Source organism: Dipodomys merriami, unplaced genomic scaffold (assembly GCF_024711535.1).
Source record: "Dipodomys merriami isolate MVZ:Mamm:240054 unplaced genomic scaffold, mDipMer1.0.p SCAF_2, whole genome shotgun sequence".
Lineage (NCBI taxonomy): Eukaryota > Metazoa > Chordata > Mammalia > Rodentia > Heteromyidae > Dipodomys > Dipodomys merriami.
In genome coordinates this window covers 40,764,988-40,774,577 of record NW_027203381.1, presented here as the reverse complement: position 1 = coordinate 40,774,577, position 9,590 = coordinate 40,764,988, and positions in this window count along the sequence as shown.

Here is a 9,590-nt window from a genome sequence, read left to right as displayed (position 1 = left end):
ATGAGGCCCTGGGTTCAATTCCTCAGCACCACATAAGCAAAAAGCCGGAAGTGGCGCTGTGGCTCAAGCGGTAGAGCGCTAGCCTTGAGCTGAAGAGCTGAGGGACAGCGCCCAGGCCCAGAGTTCAGGCCCTACAGCCGACCAAAAAAAAAAAAATTGCAAAAAAGGTCAATTAGCCCAGTGTATATCTATAATCCAGCTACAAGGAGCACTCTAGCCCAAGAATCCAGGGCCAGGCTGGACCATCACACTGTTTTTGTTTTTTGCCAGTCCTGGGGATTGAACTGAAGAAGGCCTGGGAACTGTCCCTGAGCTTCTTTTGCTCAAGGCTAGCACTCTACCACTTGAGCCACAGCACCACTTCCAGCTTTTTCTGTTTATTTAGTACTGAGGAATGGAATCCAGGGCTTCATGCATGCTAGGCAAACACTCTACCACTAAGCCACATTCCCAGCCCTTTTGTTGTTTTATTTAAAAGAAAAGTATGGGGGAAAGGTCACTCAAAGCCAGCCTGGGCAGAAAAGTCCATCAGACTCTTATCTCCAATTAGCCACCAAAAAAGCCAGAAATGGAGCTCTGGTTTGAGTGGTAGAGTGCTAGCCTTAAGAGGAAAAAGCTCAAAGCCAGCACAAAGACTAAGTTCATGACCCAGTACTGCACACACACATGCACGCACGCATGCATGCGCACACACACGTAGAGATATGGTTCAAGTGGTAGAGTACTAGCTGAGAACAAAAAAGGCTCAGCAAAAGCTCAAGGCACTGAGTTCAGCCCCTCAAAAAAAAAAAAAAAAAAAAAAACACCTAAGCCAACATAAAGGAAGTAGATATATAACCAAGATAAGAATTGCTATTAATTTACTATAAAGGACTGTAGCCAGCATCCATTTTATGTTCACTAGTCCTTTTCTCTCCTCTTCTACTATGTATAAAGTAAAAAAGTGTTAACTAGCCAAGCACTGGTGGCTCACATCTGTAATCCTAGCAACTCAGGAGGCTGGGATTTGAGGACTATGGTTCAAAGCCAGCCTGCAGAGCAAAGTTCACGAGACTCTTATCACCAATTAACCACTGGAAAACGAGAAGTGGAGCTGTAGCTCAAAGTGGTGGAGAGGCACCCTTTAGCGAAAAAAACAAAAAAAATCTCAGGGTCAGCACCCAGGCCCTGAGTTCAAGACCCATGACTGAGGGGAAAAAAAGTGTTAACTAATGTTTTAAGTGGCAAATAAAACCATGATCGAATTAGGATTATTCCTCAATAACATGTGGTTAATACAAAATAATTAAAAGACAAAAAATTACAATGTAAAGACAGATTTAACTCATATATATAGATATTTAGAGATAGATCAGAAACTTTTATGTTTAGTAAGTCCTCTAGATAAATCAAGATTATGAAACATATTAACAACACAAAAAAAAAACAGAAAGGTTTAAAGGGGAAAGATTTCATTAAAAAAAAAAAAAAAGAAAGAAAGCCTGTATGGTTAACAGCAAAATAAGAACAGTAAAACAAAATGTATTATAAACAACTATAAATACTTCCTACCATAGTGATTAAAGATTTGATTCGATGTTAAGACATAAAATATTTAAACTGCATGCATCTCAAAACAGTCTAAGGACTGGGAATGTGGCTTAGTGGTACAGTGCTTGCCTAGCATGCATGAAGCCGTAGGTTCAATTCCTCAGTAGCACATAAAAAGAAAAAGCCAAAGGGGTGCTGTGGCTCAAGTGGTAAAGTGCTAGCCTTGAGCAAAACTCAGGGATAGTGCCCAGGTCTTGAATTCAAGCCCCAGGACAGGAGAAGGAAGAAAGGGAGGGAGGGAGGGAGGGAGGGAGGCAGGCAGGCAGGCAGGCAGGCAGGCAGGCAGGCAGGCAGGCAGGCAGGCAGGCAGGCAGGCAGGCAGGCAGGCAGGCAGGCAGGCAGGCAGGCAGGCAGGCAGGCAAAGCAAGGAAGGAGAAGAGGAGAGGGGAGGAGAGGGGAGGAGAGGAGAGGGGAGGGGAGGGGAGGGGAGAGAAGAGGAGAGGAGAGGAGAGGAAACAGCTAGGCGCTGGTGGCTCACGTCTGTAATCCTAACTACTGAGGAAGCTAAGATCTGAGGATCACGGTTCAAAGCCAGCCGGGGCAGGAAAGTCCGTGAAACTCTTATCTCCAATAAGCCACCAGAAAACCGGAAGTGGCGCTGGGGCTCAAGCGGTAGAACGCTGGCCTTGAGCTGAAGAGCACAGGGACAGCATCCAAGCCCAGAGTTCACAACGGACAAAAAAAAAAAGATGATGCTAAACAAAATGAACCCAAGATAGGGACACAAGAGGTTTTATCTTTCTTGATGTTGTTTTTAATGTGTTAATAATGTACTATGTGATTTTTTTTTGTTTCTTCCCCCATGGTATAACACCTGTTTTCACTGTATTTGATTCCGTGCCTTGCATCTTGTATATACATTTTTCTAATTTGGGGAGGGGAAGGGAAACAACAAAATGCTGATATAAGGATACAGTTTGACCCACTGTAACAATGAGATGTACAAGGCACTATGCTGAAAACTAATTTTATAACTTGGCTGGGGGAGGGAGGGGTGTGTTGGGGAAATGTTAGGTGGGGGAAAACAAAGGAGGGGATAACAATGCCCGATTGGAAATGGACTCATTACCTTGCTCATGTAACTAAAACCCCTCTGCACACTACCTTCACAATAAAAAATATATAAATTAAAAAAAAAGAAATGCATGGCTCCTGATTTCAAAATCTGTTTAAAAAAATGGCTTAAAATTTTCAAATTGAATACACCTAATAACACAGTCTGAAAACACATAATTGCAGCTAGACAATGATGGCTCAGGTGGTAGAGCTCTAGCTTTGAATGGAAAAAGCTAAAGGACAGCGCTCACATACCCAGTTCAAGCCCCAATACTGGCATCTAAAAGAAAAAAAAAGATAATTACAGCCAAGGAGAGGGTCATAGATCTGTAATCCCAGTATTAGAGGGTAAGGTAGAAAAGTTTCTAAGACCAGCTTGAGCTACACAAGATCTTGTATTAAAAATACCACAGCCTGGCTGGGCACTAGTAATTCACACCTGTAATCCTAGCTACGCAGGAGTCTGAGATCTGATGATCATGGCTGGATGCAAGGCCAGGCAGAAAAGTCTGTGAGACTCTTATATCCAATTAATCACAGAAAAAGCTATGACCCAAGTGGTAGAACACTAGCTTTGAGCAAAGGAGCAAGAACAGCACCCAGGCCCAGGGTTCCAGCCCCAGGACTGGCCAAAAAAAAAAAAAAAAAAAAAAGGCAAGATACATAGGTCACTTGCCTGTTATGCCCAAGATCCTAGGTTTGATGTCTGTGCTGCAAAGTATATGTGTATGCGTATATATACATACTTATATGTATACATATTTTCACATATGTATTTTCTATATCAACATATACAGTATGGAAATACAGAAATACAGGGGAAAATATACAAGTCCAAAATGTACAAGCTCCAAAATTGGAGCTTTCAAAGCTCTTATTATTCACTGTTCTCAGAACTGACAAAACAAGCAGACATAAACTAATCAAAAGCAGTTAAATATACCAAATACATGCATAACACAATCAGTTCTAAGCTTGACCTAATAGACGTTATATGAATATACACACACATATTAACCCAACAAAAGTAAAACACATTCTTTTCAAGCACATATAAAACTAGAAAAAACAAACACAGCAGTGTATGCCTGTAGTTCCAATTACTTGGAAAGCTAAGGAGGCTAACTTGAGCTCAGAAGTTAAAAGTTTAATAGCATAATCAACATAATGAGATTTTATCTTAAAAAATTAAATAAAAACAAAAGAAACTAAAATATTTATGTAAATATAAGATTTTTGTAAAGCAAGTAAAACAAAAATGTAAAACAAAAATCATGTTCTCCACCTCAACTCAAGACTAATTCCATCCTCCTCCAACGAATTTTTCCTATAATGCAAGTTATCTAAAACCTTTGGGTAGGAACACTAAAACCAGACAAAGACTCAGGGAGCTCAAACTCCTATTTTTCTTCCCTTCAATACTGAGGCTTGAACTCAAGGTTTCAATTCACACTTGCTAGGCAGGCACTGTACTACTTAAGCCACACTCTTGGCTCTTTTTGCTCTAGCTTGTCAAATAGTGTCCTCAGGTTTTACCAAAGGATAGCCTCAGACTGTGATCCTACATACGTCACTCAAGTAGCTGGGATTATAGGAATGGCCTACCATGTCTAACTTGCTTAAGAGTTCACAGTCAAGCTGGGTACCAGTGGCTCATGCTTGTAATCCTGGCTACTCAGGAGGCTAAAATCTGAGGATCATGGTTCAAAGCCAGCCCGGGTTGGAAAGCCCATGAGACCCTTAACTCCAATTAACCAGAAAACCAGAAGTGGAGCTGAGGCTCAAAATGGTAAAGCACTAGCTTTGAGCAAAAGAGCTCAGGGACAGTGCCCAGGCCCTGAGTTCAAGCCTCACAAAAAAACAAAACAAAAAAAAAAAAGTTCACGGTCAGGCTAGGCAACATAGTGACAGATACCCATCACAGGGAAGAAAAAAATATATATATATATATGTGTATATATATACATGCTCATGTACAGTGGATTAAACACAAAAAGCATATAAGAACGGTTTCAGACTTTACATTTTAACTAACATTTGTTTGTTGAACCACAGAATATCACAATTATCTACAGTTATTAACATGCTTGTGTGGTGAATTTTCTAATATTTCAACAGATAATTTTCTTCATAAACCAGATAAAAACAGATTGAATGCAAAAGTTCATGAGACTACAGCTGTATTAGGCCAAATATTAAGATCTGCAAAAATGAAATTCAGCTAGGAGGCAGTGGCTCACACCTGTAATCCTAGTTACTCAAGAGGCTGAGATCTGAGGACTTTGGTTCTAAGCCAGCCTGAGCAGAACAGTCCCTGAGAGACTCTCCAATTAACAACTCAAAAACCAGAAGTGGAGCTGTGGCTCAAAGTGGTAGAGCACTAGCCTTGAGCAACAGAGCTCATTGAAGTGCTCAGGCCCCAAATTGAAACCCAATAACCGAAAGAGCTGTCAATCTTTATTTTTTTTGTTTTGTACCATCATTTTCCATTTAAAATGTTAACCAGTAGTTTGTGGACTTTAAATGAATTAATAAATATATTTTACTAATACAGTCACTATATATAAATGTACTAAGAAAAACTATTGGAATCCTACAATAATTATTAAAAAATAAGAAGGGATACTGAAAGCAAAATGTTTGAAAAATCATTAAAGTACACTTATTAATACTTCAATGTCATTTTTATTTACTTTTTGAGTTTTTTGGGATGGGGAGGTGGCTTGAGATAGGATCTCATTATGTAGCCCAAGCTCCCCCTAAATTGCCATTCCCCTGCCTCACCCTCAGGCATGCACAAACCAGGGTTCTGTTTTAGTTTGGTTTGTAGTGCTAAGAATCAGACCAGAGTCTGTGTGTGCTATGAAAGTGTTCTACTACTGAACTATATCCCCAGCCCTTATTTTAGGATATTCTAAAAATACAGGGCTGGGAAGGTGGCTCAGTGGTAAAGCGCTTGCCTTGCATACTTGAGGCCCTGGGTTCGATTCCTCAGCACCCATAAGCAAAAACAAACTGGAAGTGGTGATGTGGCTCAAGCGGTAGAGCGCTAGCCTTGAGCTGAAGAGCTGAGGGGCAGCGCCCAGGCTCAGAGTTCAGGCCCATGATCGGACCCAAAATAAAAACCAAAACAAATAAAAATGCAGCATAATGCAAGTAAGTCTAAGATATAGTCCCATCCTGACTGCCACAAGAGAAAAGACAAGCTGACAAAATGTTTCATTTTGCCAAATGCAATTACAATAGTAATATAAAAATGAACTATATGGACTGGGAAGGTGGCTCAGTGGTAGAGTGCTTGCCTTGCATGCATGAGCCCCTGGATTCAATTCCTCAGCAACACATAAACAGAAAAAGCTGGAAGTGGCGCTATGGCTCTAGTGGTAGAGTGCTACCCTTGAGCTGAAGAGCTGAGGGACAGCACCCAGACCCAGAGTTCAGGCCCCACAACTGACAAAAAAAAAACAAAAACAAAAAAACTATAGAACTTATGCAGAAATAGAATCCAAGATTTTTCATAACATCAACACACATAAAATAAGAAAATTTGGGTTTCAGAAAAGCAAACATAGTCCTTAAGTGAATTATCTGTCCTAACAATTGTACTAGAGTCGGTTTCTACAATCTAAACTATCACCTTAAGTAAAGAATATTCAAAGAACTCTAAGTAGAATATAAACCTACTTACCGAAGTCACAAAAAAGGAGCAAGGAGCTCAAGCCTGTAATCCAACCTACTTAGGAGGCTAAGAGCTAAGGATGGAGGTTAGAAGCCAGGAGTGGCAAGAAAAGCCCTTAAGACACTTATCTCCAATAAACTACCAAAATTAGCTAGCAAGTGATAAGAGTACCATTCTTTTTTTTTTTTTTTGGTCAGTCGTAGGGCGTGAACTCTGGGCTTGGGCATTGTCCCTCCGCTCTTCAGCTCAAGGCGAGCACTCTACCACTTGAGCCACAGCGCCACTTCCAGCTTTCTGGTGCTTTATTTGAGATAAGAGTCTCACCAACTTTCATGCCCGGGCTGGCTTTGAACCAGGATCCTCAGATCTCAGCCTCCTGAGTAGCTAGGATTACAGGCATGAGCCACGGCACCCAGCTAAGAGTCCGGTCGTGGGACCTGAACTCTGGGCCTGGGCACTGTCCTTCAGCTCTTCAGCTCAAGGCTAGCCACAGCGCCACTTCTGGCTTTTTTTTTCTGCTTATGTAGTGCTGAGGAATCGAACCCGGGCCTCATTCATGCAAGGCAAGCACTCTACCACTGAGCCACCTTCCCAGTCCATGAGTACCATTCTTGAGGAAAAAAAAAAATTAAGAAAGGCTGGGAAGGCTTCAAATGCATGAGGCCTGGGGTTCTATTCCTTAGTACCACATAAACAGAAAAAGCCAGAAATGGCACTGTGGCTCAAGTGGTAGAGCGCTAGCTTGGGCTAAAGAGTTCAGGAACAGTGCCCAGGCTAAGTTCAAGCCCAATGACCGACAAAAAAATAAAAGTTCAGAGACAACGACCAGGTTCTGAGTTCAAATGCCAGGACTAGTGCTAGCTCACTCACACACACACAAATGTCAGGAAAAATATTTAACTATTAGAAACAATCCATTATTTTGAATTATAGAGCTATGTTAGTTTCATTATTAAAATAAGCACAATCAACTCTTTTAATGAAATGTCAAGCTTTTTCTAAAAAGAGCCACCAGTAGAGAGTGATAATAGCATTCACTAATTAATACCTTTTTAGTTATTCTGTGAAGCATAATCTATCATCAATTTAAATGCCAGCAAAAAAATCCTTGTATAAGCTGGGTGTAAAAAAAAAAACAAGACTGTTCACTTCAGAACTGTATTGTTAATTGAGCAAGGTGAGAGTTGACAGTAGCCTATTTACCTCAGAAATAACTAAAGCCCTGATGGCTCACACCTGTAATCCTAGCCACTCAGGAGGCTGAGATCTGAGGATCACAGTTCAAAGCCAGCCCAGGCAAGAAAGTCCGAGAGATTCGTATCTCCAATAAATCACTCAGAAAACCGGAAGTGGCACTGTGGCTCAAATGGTAGAGCGCTAGCCTTGAGCTGAAGAGCTGAGGGACAGCGCCCAGGCCCAGAGTTCAAGCCCCACGACTAACCAAAAAAAAAAGGAAAGAAAGAAACTAGTAAAGCAAAGCAAATTCTATTTAAAAAAAAATAAAACTACTTCCAAAGTCACACAACTGACCTAAAGGAGACTCTACTACAGATCATTTCCTCATTTCCTAATATACAGGCCTGAATCTGCAGCTTTCAAATTAAGCATTTTCAATGCTTTCTCATCCTATTTTCAGTTCACTGGTATTTGGGCAGTAAAAATGTTTAAGATTTGCAAATTAAAAACAAAATTCCATTTATGTTGGTAATAAAGCAGAAACTAAGACCTAATTAGAGAAGTTCACCACTGAAAGCTGTCTTATCCAGTTCATTTTCCTTTTGGTGTAGAGGATAGAGCACATACTGTACCACTGAGCTACTAGCTACACTCCCAGCCCATACCCAGTTTGGGTTGTTTTTGTTTTTTTTTTTTTTGGTAGGTCGTGGATCTTGGAATTGTGGGCCTGGGTGCTGTCCCTTAGCACTTTGGCTCAAGGCTGGCGCTCTACCACGTTGGGCCACAGCTCCACTTCCGGTTTTCTGGTGGGTTAATTGGAGGTAAGAGTCTCCCGGACTTTCCAGCCGGGGCTGGCTTTGAACTTCGATCCTCAGATCTCAGCCTCCTGAGTAGCTAAGATTACAGGCTTGAGCCACCGGCACCCGGCTCAGACCCAGTTTTTTGTGTGTTTGTTTTAATTAAGTGTATGGCTGGGAAAGGAAAAACAAAAAACACCCTATCTTATTCCACCTTGTTATTTTTTTCCCCCTCTTCTGGGCTACTTCAGTATTGTATGATTATTTAGATACTGCATGCTGAAATTACTTCCCACCAAGAACAATACCAATTCAGCTAGGACGACTGAAAACATCCTCAAATCGCCACTGTTGAATCCCTTCCACTTCCCCTACCCACCCCCCACCCCTTCCCAGCCCTGGAAAATTCGGTCATCTCCACCGCGCGTCATTTACAAATGGAGGGCGGAGATCCCCAGACTCTCACCCATCGCCTTAACAGGTGATCCCGCGGGTGCAAAACCAGCCCCGGTTATCATCTCCCGGGGGGGATGAAAATGGCAGCCCCCGTTCCCTCCGGCTCGCCGCTCTCCGCGGCCACAAACTTCAGCGCAGCCCTCCGGCACCCGTCTTGTCAGCCGGCGCAGCTTTACCGGTGCCCGAGTTACCCCCATCTCCGACCCCGGATTCCCCATGACCTTGGGCCTGGGCCCCGGCGAGGAAACCACGGAGAAACGCGCCGCGCGCACCCCAGCCCGCCGCCCCGCACAGACTCCCGCCCGGGCCCCCCGCACCGGCGGCCGCCCCCGCCGCGGCGTGCCGAGGCCTCGGGCCGCGCCGGGGGCGGGGACCCGGACCAGGCCTGGGGCAGCCCGGCCGTCGCAATGGCTGCGCGCCACCGGGGAGCTCGGGAAGCCCCGGCGGCCGCCTGGGGAGCCCCGGGCCGCCCGCAGGCAGGCAGCAGCAGGTGACGGGGCCCGGGACAGCGACGCGCAGGTCAGTCCCTACCTCGGACCGGGCGTCCCCGAGCCTCCCACCTCCCGGCCAGGACCGCGAGGCGCCCGGACCCGACGAGGCAGAGGAGTGAGAGACACGGTGACCCCCAAAGGAGGGAGGGACAGGAAGGGCAGCAGCCCGCGCACTCCGGGCGCAGGGACCGTCACGGACGCGTGCCTACCTCCCTCCGGCCCCCGCCGAGGATCTCACGCTCGGTGCTAGCCGGACGCTTCACATCCGGGTACCGGGAGACAGCTGCTTCTGCCGCGGCCGCCGCCTCCTCCCCGCGCGGACGCCAAACTTCCGGCGACGGCGTC